Below are 10979 nucleotides of genomic sequence, written 5' to 3'. Positions count from 1 at the left end.
ACACTTCGAAGACTTTATAATTGGGGTCATCTCCTTTCCTTCTCCCTTTGCTTTCACCTGTTGTACATAAATATCCTCCTCCTCTAAAGTAGAATCTCTACCATGCACCATAAATTTCTGGGTCCAATTTTTTCATTGGCAAAAATTGCTATTTAACATTCTAAAGTTTTGTTTTTCTGATATTGCCATCTACTGTCTTCCTGAGCAAATTTCGTGTTGATGGCTTGAGCCTAGAGTCAAGGTGGCTTTAAATTCCTGGAGCATCAGAAAGTGACTTTAACGTATGTAAACATTTAAAAAAAGAAGTAGAAAATAATAATAATAATAAAAAATAAAAAAATAAAATTAAAAAAGTAGACCTCAGAAAAGTATTCAAGATTGCAGTGAATTTTTTTTTAATATGAACTTATTGCCTATAAATCTATATTTAGCTGGTATTTTCACTCAGGTGTTGTGAAACTGTAGTTTAACATGGTTTATTTTTCATTTTGTGAGTTTAAATTCAGGTTCCTTAAGCAAATATTTAACTCTGGTGTTCAATTCCTTTTCCCATTCATTGAAATAAACTGTATTTCAGCTGCCTTCTCTGAAATATAGACCCTATGTTGCCAATACTTCTGTCTTTGGTGTAAATATTTTTTCTTCATAAGTCTATATTTCCCTTGGCTTGATTGATGTTAGTGGGATAAATCTAAAGCTGCAATTTACTAATAAAGACATTTGAAATTAGAATTTCTTATAAGTTTTTTTTTTTTTTGGTCTTCTCTTTACATCATAGAATGGTTTTTCCATTTAAACAAGTTACATATGAAATAGGCAGGGGGTCAACCAGTTCTGGGACCTTCTAACTATAGTATAAAAATTCCTGAAAAAAAAAAAGGCACTAATTTCCTGGAATTTTTATTTTATTTACTTCTTGGACAGATTGGAGTATTTGAACAGCAAGTATCTGCAGAAGATTTTGCTCAGAGAATATGATCAGGCCAGATCAAGCATTGTGCTTCTTTATGAAAAGCTTGAAAGAAAACATGCCATTGAGCTAGCAGAAGCAGGCCAGTTAGTACACACACCATCTAGTACATCTTTGCTGTAAGTGTGTTCATGTGTGCAGTGCATGCATGTGTTTATGCATGTGTGCAGTGCATGCCTGTATTTATGCATGTGGTGTCTGTGTTTTCATTAGTTTAGTGAAATATCACACAAAAATTACAGAATTATTTAAAGTTCTATCCTTTTAAAGTACAATCTTCTTTCCTTGCATCACTTCCTGGGAAATATGAAGAAGAACTTAGATGAAACTGAGGATGTTTGAGTAGCATAGGCTGCATTGTTTAGCAAACAGTGGTGAATAAAGCTTAATGGAATAAATTGTCTATGAAACTTCAGCTTCTAAGAGTTTAGAAATGTTGTCTATCTTTAAGAAATACATGTTTGCATTTTTATTTCATTTAAAGACTCATGTTGGGTAAAATTTACCATTAGCTTTTGTTGATTAAGGACTGAACTGAGTGTTAAAAGGTATTTAATTTTTCTTTTTTACTTTGCTGAAGAGAATAAATAGAGAAAAATATAATTTGGAGATTTATTTGCTGTAGGTCTTTAGGCAATTGTTAGGAGAGAATAGATAGATCTTGAAAAGGGAAAATAAAACATAGGAAAAGAAATAAGGAAAGAAAACTATGTTACTATGAATAATTATTAACTGTATTTGGTATTTGAATAGGAATTGATGTTTTCCTGCATCATGAAATTTTGAGGATGGAGGAGGTTCTTTTATTAATTTTTTATAGATCTTTAAGATCCTTCAAGAATAATTTGTTTTAACAGGTATGAGGCAACTGTAGTTGTATATTTAGTCTAAGACAAAAGGATTAACTACCTTACCCTAAGGCCCATCATTCATAATCAGCAAGTGCAGATTTGACAGGAATGTATTTCATCAGTGGATAGCTCACTTCTCTATTTTACATTCAGAAGTTGAGGCCTCAATATTTAGCCATTGTTTAATAGTAATTGGCTAGAACACTATTATAGCCCTTAGATATACATGGTATGTACTGACATGGAACTATATCCAGGACATAATATTGATTAGAATTAGAATACTGAGAAATAAAAGTGTAGCATGATTACTTTTATAGAAAATATAATTTATATACCTGTATCTGTATGTGTGCATAAATAGTCTAAAAATGTGTACACCAAGAGTTAATTGTAGTTTTCCCTAAGTAATGAAATTGTTTAATTTTTGTGTTATTCTTTATATTGTTGTATATTTTTGGTTATGCATACATTAATTTTAGGGAAAAAAAACCTTAAATCCATTGAGGAAAGGAAATAGACAAAATCAAAAGCAAAACAGAACTTAAGGAAAAAAAAAAGATCCCAAACTCCACAGTGTAAGAATGGGAGTCCTCTTGGTTCCAAGCAGTTGACCAAAGTTAAGCAATGTTTTTCTCAACAATAAGTTAGCAAATAAACACTGGAATAGGATATCAAAATATAGTACAAAATAATTTTTGTTTTAAGAGATTATTAATTAGAATATAACAATTTTTTTTTATTGTTGACTTTATGACTTGACTTTTTGAAGTGAACAGCACCAGATGACCTACTGAAGTATTTTCTGCTATAAAGTATTACTGATATTGTCTCAGCTGAATCTTCTATATTAAGTAGAGGTGGCTGGCTACAGGGAGGGAAAGGTAGATGGATAATAATTTTTATGCCATAAACTCTTGAATAGATCAGGCTTTGGACGTATTTAGGAATATTAACATTTTTCTTTTAAGCCAGGTACAAATAACCAAAATACAATTAAGAGCTAAACATAAATTTGATGTATTTGAATAGTATACATAGCAATTCTGATTAATTTAGGACTCTAAGTGTGAATTCTACTTTATGTAAATCTCACAAATAGACTCACATCATTGTCTGAAATGACCTCAGAAATACTGACATTTCCCTTTGAAATAGAAATATAAATCTGGCATTAATATTAGGATAAGAAGTATGCAAACTAGTAATTTATAAGTCTTTAATAAATATATTTCAGAATTTGAATGGAGACTAAAGCTTCAATTGCATAATTGTTATAAAAATAATATGTTTGTTTATATAGGAGAAGTCAACTCAGTTACTGTTAGATGGTAGCATACTTTAAAATTTCAAGCCACTTCATACCCATTAGAATGGCTGTTAAAAAAAAAAAAAACCAGAAAATATCAAGTATTGGACAGAAAACAACATGTGTTGGCCAGATTGTCCTGGGATTGGCACCCTGTTGGGGATATAAATGGATGCAGCCTCTGTGGAAGATGATACAGTGATTCTTTCAAGAAATTTAAACATAGAATTACCATATGATCTAGCAATTCCACTTCTGGGTATTTACCCAAAAGAAGTGAAAGCAGAGACTTGAACAGATATTTGTACACCTTTGTTCATAACAGCATTACTTACAATAGGCAGAATGTGGAAGTGACCTAAGTGGCTGTTGATGAATGAATACACAAATTGCGGTAAATATATTATACACACACACACACACACACACACACACACACATCTTTTAGTATTTGAACTAGCTCAACTATAATTCCATCACCTTCACTAGTTTTGTTCATAGTAATACGTCCTAAGGGCCATTTGACTTTGCACTCCAGGATGTCTGACTCTAGGTGAGTGATCACACCATCATGGTTATCTGTGTCATTCAGATCTTTTTTGTATAGTTCTTCTGTATATTCTCACCATCTCTTCTTAATATCTTCTGCTTCTGTTAGGTCCATACCATTTCTGTCCTTTATCGAGCCCATCTTTGCATGAAATATTACCTTGGTATCTCTAATTTTCTTAAAAAGAACTCTGTTTTACCCATTCTATTGTTTTCCTCTATTGCTTTATATTGATCACTTAAGGAAGGCTTTCTTATCTCTCCTTGCTATTCTTTGGAACTCTGCATTCAGATGGGTATATATTTTCTTTTCTCCTTTGCCTTTAGCTTCTCTTCTTTTCTCAGCTATTTGTAGGGCCTGCCTCCTCAGACACCCATTTTGTCTTTTTGCATTTCTTTGTCTTGGGGAAGGTTTTGATCACTGCCTCCTGTACAATGTCATTAACCTCTGTCCATAATTCTTCAGGTACTCTGTCTATCAGATCTAATCTCTTGAATCTATTTGTCACTTCCACTGTATAATCATAAGGGATTTGATTTAGGTCCTACCTGAATGATCTAGTGGTTTTCCTTACTTCCTACAATTTCAGTCTGAATTTGGCAATAGTTAATGATCTGAGCCACAGTCAGCTCCCAGTCTTGGTTTGCTGACATGAAGAGCTTCTCCATTTTCAGCTCAGTTCAGTTGAATTCAGTCACTCAGTCGTGTCTGACACTGTGACCCCATGGACTGCAGCACGCCAGGCTTCCCTGTCCATCACCAATTCCCAGAGCTTACTCAAACTCATATGCATCGAGTCAGTGACGCCATCCAACCATCTCATCCTCTGTCCATCCCTTCCCCTTCTGCCTTCAGTCTTTCCCAGCACCAGAGTCTTTTCCAATAAGTCAGTTCTTCCCATCAGGTGGCCAAAGTATTGGAGCTTTAGCTTCAGCATTCAGTCCTTCCAATGAATATTCAGGACTGATTTCCTTTAGGATTTTCTAGTTGGATATCCTTGCAGACCAAGGGACTCTCAAGAGTCTTCTCCAACACCACAGTTCAAAAGCATCAATTCTTCAGTGCTCAGCTCTCTATATGTTCCAACTCTCACATCCATACATGACTACTGGAAAAAAAACAGCTTTGACTAGACAAACCTTTGTCAGCAAGGTAACATCTCTGCTTTTTAATACTCTAAGTTTGTCATAGATTTTCTTCCAAGCAGCAATCTTTTTTAGTTTCATGACTGCAGTCACAATCTGCAGTAATTATGGAGCCCAAGAAAATAAAGTCTGTCACTGTTTCCATTGTTTCCCCATCTATTTGCCAGGAAGTGATGGGACTGGATGCCATAAGTTTAGTTTTTTGAATGTTGAGTTTTATGCCAGCATTTTCACTCTCCTCTTTCACCTTCTTCAAGAGTCTCTTAAGTTCCTCTTCACTTTCTGGCTTAAGAATGGTGTCATTTGCATATCTGAGGCTATTTATATTCCTCCCAGTGATCTTGATTCCAGCTTGTGCTTCATCCAAGCCTGGCATTTCACACGATATATTCTTCATGTAAGTTAAATAAGCAAGGTGACAATAGAGCCTTGATGTACTCCTTTCCCAATTTGGAACCAGTCTGTTGTCCCATGTCCGGTTATAAAAGTTGATCCTTGACCTCCATATAGATTTCTCATGAGGCAGGTAAGGTGGTCTGCTATTCCCATCTATTTAAGAATTTTCCACAGTTTGTTTTTATCAGTACAATGAAAGGATTTGGCATAGTCAATAAAGCAGAAATAGATGTTTTTATGGAATTATCTTGCTTTTTCTATGATCCATTGGATGTTGACAACTTGATCTCTGGTTCCTCTGCCTTTCTTAAATCCAGCTTGAACATCTGGAAGTTTTTGGTTCATGTACTGTTGAAGACTAGCTTGGAGAATTTTGAGTATTATTTTGCTAGAGTGTGAGATGAGCACAATTGTGTGGTAGCTTGAACAAACTTTGACATTGCCTTTCTTTGGGACTGAAGTGAAAACTGACCTTTTCCAGTCCTATGGCCACTGCTGAGTTTTCCAAATGTGCTGGCATATTGAGTGCAGCAGTTTAAAAGCATCATCTTTTCGGATTTGAAATAGCTCAACTGGAATTCCATCACCTCCACTAGCTTTGTTCGTAGTGACACTTCCTGAGGCCCACTTGACTTTGCGCTCCAGGATGTCTGGCTCTAGGTGAGTGATTTCACCATCGTGGTTATCTGTGTCATTAAGAACTTTTTTGTGTAGTTCTGTGTATTCTTGCCATCTGTTCTTAATATTTCTTCATTTCTGCTATAAGGTTGGTGTCATCTGCATATCTGAGGTTAGAATATAATCAATAGGATTTCAGCATTAACCATTTGGTGATGTCCAAGTTTTCTCTTGTGTTGTTGGAAGAGAGTATTTTCTATGACCAGTGTGTTCTCTTGGCAAAATCCTTTTAGCCTTTGACCTGTTTCATTTTGTATTCCAGGCCAAACTTTCCTGTTACTCCAGGTATCTCTTGACGTCCTACTTTTGCATTCCAGTCCACTATGATGAAAAGGACACCTTTTTTGGTGTTGGTTCTAGAAGGTCTTGTAGGTCATCATAGGGCTGTTAGCTTTTTTAACATTAGTGTTTGGGGCATAGTCTTGGATTATGGTGATATTGAATGGTTTGCCTGGAAATGAACAGGGATCATTCTGTCATTCTTGAGATTGCAACCAAGTACTGCATCTCAGAATCTTTTGTTGACTATGAAGGCTACTCCATTTCCTCTAAGGGATTCTTGCCCACAATAGTATATATAATGGTCATCTGAATTAAATTTGCCCATTCTGGTCCACTGTAATTCACTGATTCCTAAAATATCAGTGTTCAGTCTTGCCATCTCCTGTTTGACCACTTCCAATTTATCTTTATTCATGACCTAACATTGCAGGTTCCTATGCGATATTGTTCTTTACATCATAGAACTTTACTTCCATCACCAGTCACCTTCACAACTGGGATGGTTTTTGCTTTGGTCCCATGTTTTCATTCTTCCTGGAGTTATTTCTCCACTCTTCAGTTCAGTTCATTCACTCAGTCGTGTCTCACTCTTTGCAACCCCATGGACTGCAGCATGTCAGGCTTCCTTGTCCATTACCAACTCCCAGAGCTTGCTCAAAATCATGTCCATCGAGTCGGTCATACCATCCACCCATTTCATCCTCTGTTGTCCCCTTCACTCCCCCTTCAACCTTTCCCAGTATCAGGATCTTTTCCAGTGAGTCAGTTCTTCACATCAGATAGCCAAAGTATTGAAGTTTCAGCCTCAGCATCAGTGCTTCCAATGAATATTCAGGATTGATTTCCTTTAGGATTGACTGGTTTGATCTCCTTGTAGTCCAAGGGACTCTCAAGAGTCTTCTCCAACACCACAGTCCAAAAGCATCATTTTTTCAGTACTCAGCTTTTTTTTATAGTCCAGCTCTCACATCCATACATGACTACTTGACAAACCATAGCTTTCCAGTAGTAAATTGGCCACCTACCCACTTGGGGAGTTCATCTTTTAGTGTCATATATTTTTGGCTTTTCATACTGTTCATGGGGTTCCCAAGGTAAGAATATCGAAGTGCTTTGCCATTCCCTTCTCCAGTGGACCACATTTTGTAAGAATTCTCCACCATGACCTGTCTGTCTTGGGTGGCTCTACACGATATGGCTCATATTTCATTGAGTTAGACAAGGCTGTGATCCATGTGATCAGTTTGGTTATTTTTTTGTGATTGTGATTTTCATTCTATCTGTCCTCTGAATGGATAAGGATAAGAGGCTTGTAGAAGCTTCCAGATGGGATGGACTGATGTGGGGAAATCTGGGTCTTGTTCTGATGGGCGAGACCATGCTCAGTAAATCTTTAATTCAATTTTCTATTGATGGACAGGGCTGTGTTCCCTCCTATTGTTTGGCCTGAGGCAAAACTGTGGTAGGGGTAATAGCGATATCCTTCAAAGAACTTATGCCATCATTGTTATATTCAGTGCCCCTGACCCCATGGCAGGCCTCTGTTGACCCATGCCACCACTGGAGACTCCTGCACACTCATAGGCAAGCCACACTCAATCTCTGAGGTCACTGCTTCTTTCTCCTGGGCCCTGGTGTGAACAAGGTTTTGTTTGTGTCCTCCAAGAGTCTGTTTCCCCAGTGCTGTAGAAGTTCTGTATCAAATCCCACTGGCCTTCAAAGACAAATTCCCTGTGACTTCTCATCCCTTTGTCAGATCCCTAGGTTGGGAAATCTGTTGTGTGTCCTAGTACTTTTATAACAGTGAGAGAGCTTCTTTGATATAATTGTTTTCCAGTTTGTGGGCCATCTGCTCAATGGTTCTATGGTGAGGCTAATGGCGACCTTCTCCAGAGGACTTATTCCATATGCTATGCCTCCCAGGCCTGCTGCAGCCAGAGATTCCACCCTTGTGACAGGCCACTGCTGATCCATGTCCCTGCAGGAGACACTGACACACTCAAAGGCAGGTCTGGCTCAGTCTCTATGGGGTCTACAGTTCCTGATGTGCACAAGGTTTTGTTTGTGCTCTCCAAGTGTTTCTGGCAAATATGGGGTTCTATTCTAAATGCAATTTTGTCCCTTCTACAGTCTTGTTGGGGCTTCTCCTTTGCTCTTGGACATGGGGTATCTTTTTTTGGTGTGGTCCAACAATCTCCTGTCCATAATTATTCAGCAGTGATTCTGGAGTTCTCACAGAAGATGAGCGCACATCCCTCTACACCATCATGGGTACCTAAAATAGGCAAATTCATAGACAGAAAGTAGAATGGTGATTCCAAGAGCTAGAGAAAGGTGGGAATCAGGAGTTATTGTTTAATGGGTACAGACTGTCAGCTGGGAAAGATGAAAAAGTTCAAAGGATAAATGGTGGTGATTGTTGTAAGAGCTGTGAATATATTTAATGCTACTGAACTACTTAAAATGGAAATTAAAAAAAAAGCCTCAAAGCCATTTGAAATGCTACTGTGAAACGGCATAATTCTAATGGCTAGCCTCAGTTATCATAATTAAATTGATCTGCAGTTTTCCTTGAATAATGAGTGAATAAGCACTTTATTAAAGTCATTTTGAAGAATCACTGTCAGCAATTTATACATACTTGTTTGGTTGTGTATAGAGTGAACATGGGTATGGATTATAAAAATTTTAGTACTCACAAACAGAACTGTCCTTTGAAATATTTTTAGCCTGATATTGAGATAAACTGACTTAGAAGTAGAAAGTCCCTGAATGTCTGAATTTGCTACCCTTAAAGTTCAGATTTCTTCTTTTCAGTGAGTCTCCCTCTCCATCCCAGCCTCAATTAGTCTTTCAGACCATCTTTGTAATGCATGTATTGGTATTTTAGCTTTTATGAATGCATTTATGAAAATGTATTTGTATGGTGATTGCCTATAATGAATCCAGGTATCTTTTTTCAGCCGCCATCATGGAACAGCCAAGTCAGTCCCATCCCCAGCACCTCAGGATCAAGACATTATGGACAATATTCAAGATCTACTGGCTACAAACCTTTATAGGATCAGGAGAATGGTAAGATTGTTATTCGGTATATACTACTTTATTCATCACAGAAATGGAATAAATCTATATACACTTTGTTTTATAATTTCAAATGAACTTTCCCCCCATATATGTCACAGAAATGTTAGCAGGGTAAATAAAATGACAAATCAGTGTTTCAGTCACTCAAACTTGTTACTCATAGGAAAGTCCTATAACATTTTCTATTTAATTGCCAGTTTTTTTAAGGAAACTCCATACTTCTTCCATAGTGGCTGTATCAACTTACAGTCCCATCAGCAGTGCAAGAAGGTTCCCTTTTCTCCACACTGACTCCAGCACTTGTTGTTTGTGGATTTTTTTGAGGATGGCCATTCAGACCAGTGTGAACTGTTACCTCATTGTAATTTTGATTTGCATTTCTCTAATAATGAGTAATATTGAGCATCTCTTCATGTGTTTATTAGCCATCTGTGTGTCTTTTTTGGAGAAATCTGTTTAGGTCTTTTGCCCACTTCTTGATTGGGTTGTTTGTTTTTCTCATATTCAGTTGTATGAGCTGTGTGTGTATTTTGTAAATTAATCTTTCATCAGTTGTTTCATTTGCTATTATTTTCCCCCATTCTGAGGGTTGTCATTTCACCTCGTTTATAGTTTCTTTTGCTGTGCAAAAGTTTTTAAATTTAATTAGGTCCCACTTGTTTATTTTTGTTTTTATTTCCATTTCTCTAGGAGGTGGGTCATAAAAGATCTTGCTATGCTTTATGTCATACAGTGTTCTGCCTATATTTTCTTCTAAGGGTTTTATAGTTTCTGGTCTTACATTTAGTTATTTAATCCATTTTGAGTTTATCCTTGTGTATGGTGTAAGAAAATGTTCTAATTTCAGTCGTTTACACATAGTTATCTGGTTCTCCCAGCACCACTTATTGAAAGCAAAGAAGTGTTAGTTGATCATTTGTGTCTGACTCTTTGTGATCACACAAACTGTAGTCCACCAGGCTCCTCTATCCATGGAATTCTCCAGGAAAGAATACTGGAGTGATTTGCCATTACTTACCTGATTTCATACAACACTACAGTGCTACAGTCATCAAGACACTGGCACAAAAACAGAATTATAGACCAATGGAACAAGATGGAAAACACAGAGACAAACCCATACACCTACGGGCACATTATCTTTGTATATTATTGCCTCCTTTGTCAAAGATAAAGTTCCCATAGGTGTGTGGATTTATCTCTGGGTTTTCTATCTTGTTCCATTGATCTATACTTATGTTTTTGTGCCAGTACCATACTGTCTTGATGACTGTTTCTTTGTAGTATAGTCTGAAATCAAGTAAGTTGATTCCTCCAGCTCCATTCCTCTTTCTCAAGATATTCGAGGTCTTTTGTGTTTCCATTCAAATTGTGAAATTGTTTTGTTCTAGTTCTGTGAAAAATGCCATTGGTAATTTGATAGGGATTGCATTGAATCTGTAGCTTTTATTTGGTAGTATAGTCATTTTCACAGTATGGATCCTTCCAACCCAGGACCATGAAATATCCCTCCATCTGTTTTGTTGTCTTTGATTTCTTTGATTAATATCTTATAGTTTTCTATATGCAACTCTTTTGTCTCCTTAGATAGGTTTATTCCTAGGTATTATATAATTTTTGTTGCAATGGTATATTTATACCTTTATATCCTTTCATTTTGCTGAAATATGAAAATTTCTTCCAGTGCCCACGTCTGATCAGGCAACTCATC

This window comes from Bos javanicus, chromosome X, assembly GCF_032452875.1.
Source record: "Bos javanicus breed banteng chromosome X, ARS-OSU_banteng_1.0, whole genome shotgun sequence".
Classification (NCBI taxonomy): domain Eukaryota; kingdom Metazoa; phylum Chordata; class Mammalia; order Artiodactyla; family Bovidae; genus Bos; species Bos javanicus.
Note: the sequence above shows the minus strand (reverse complement) of the source record.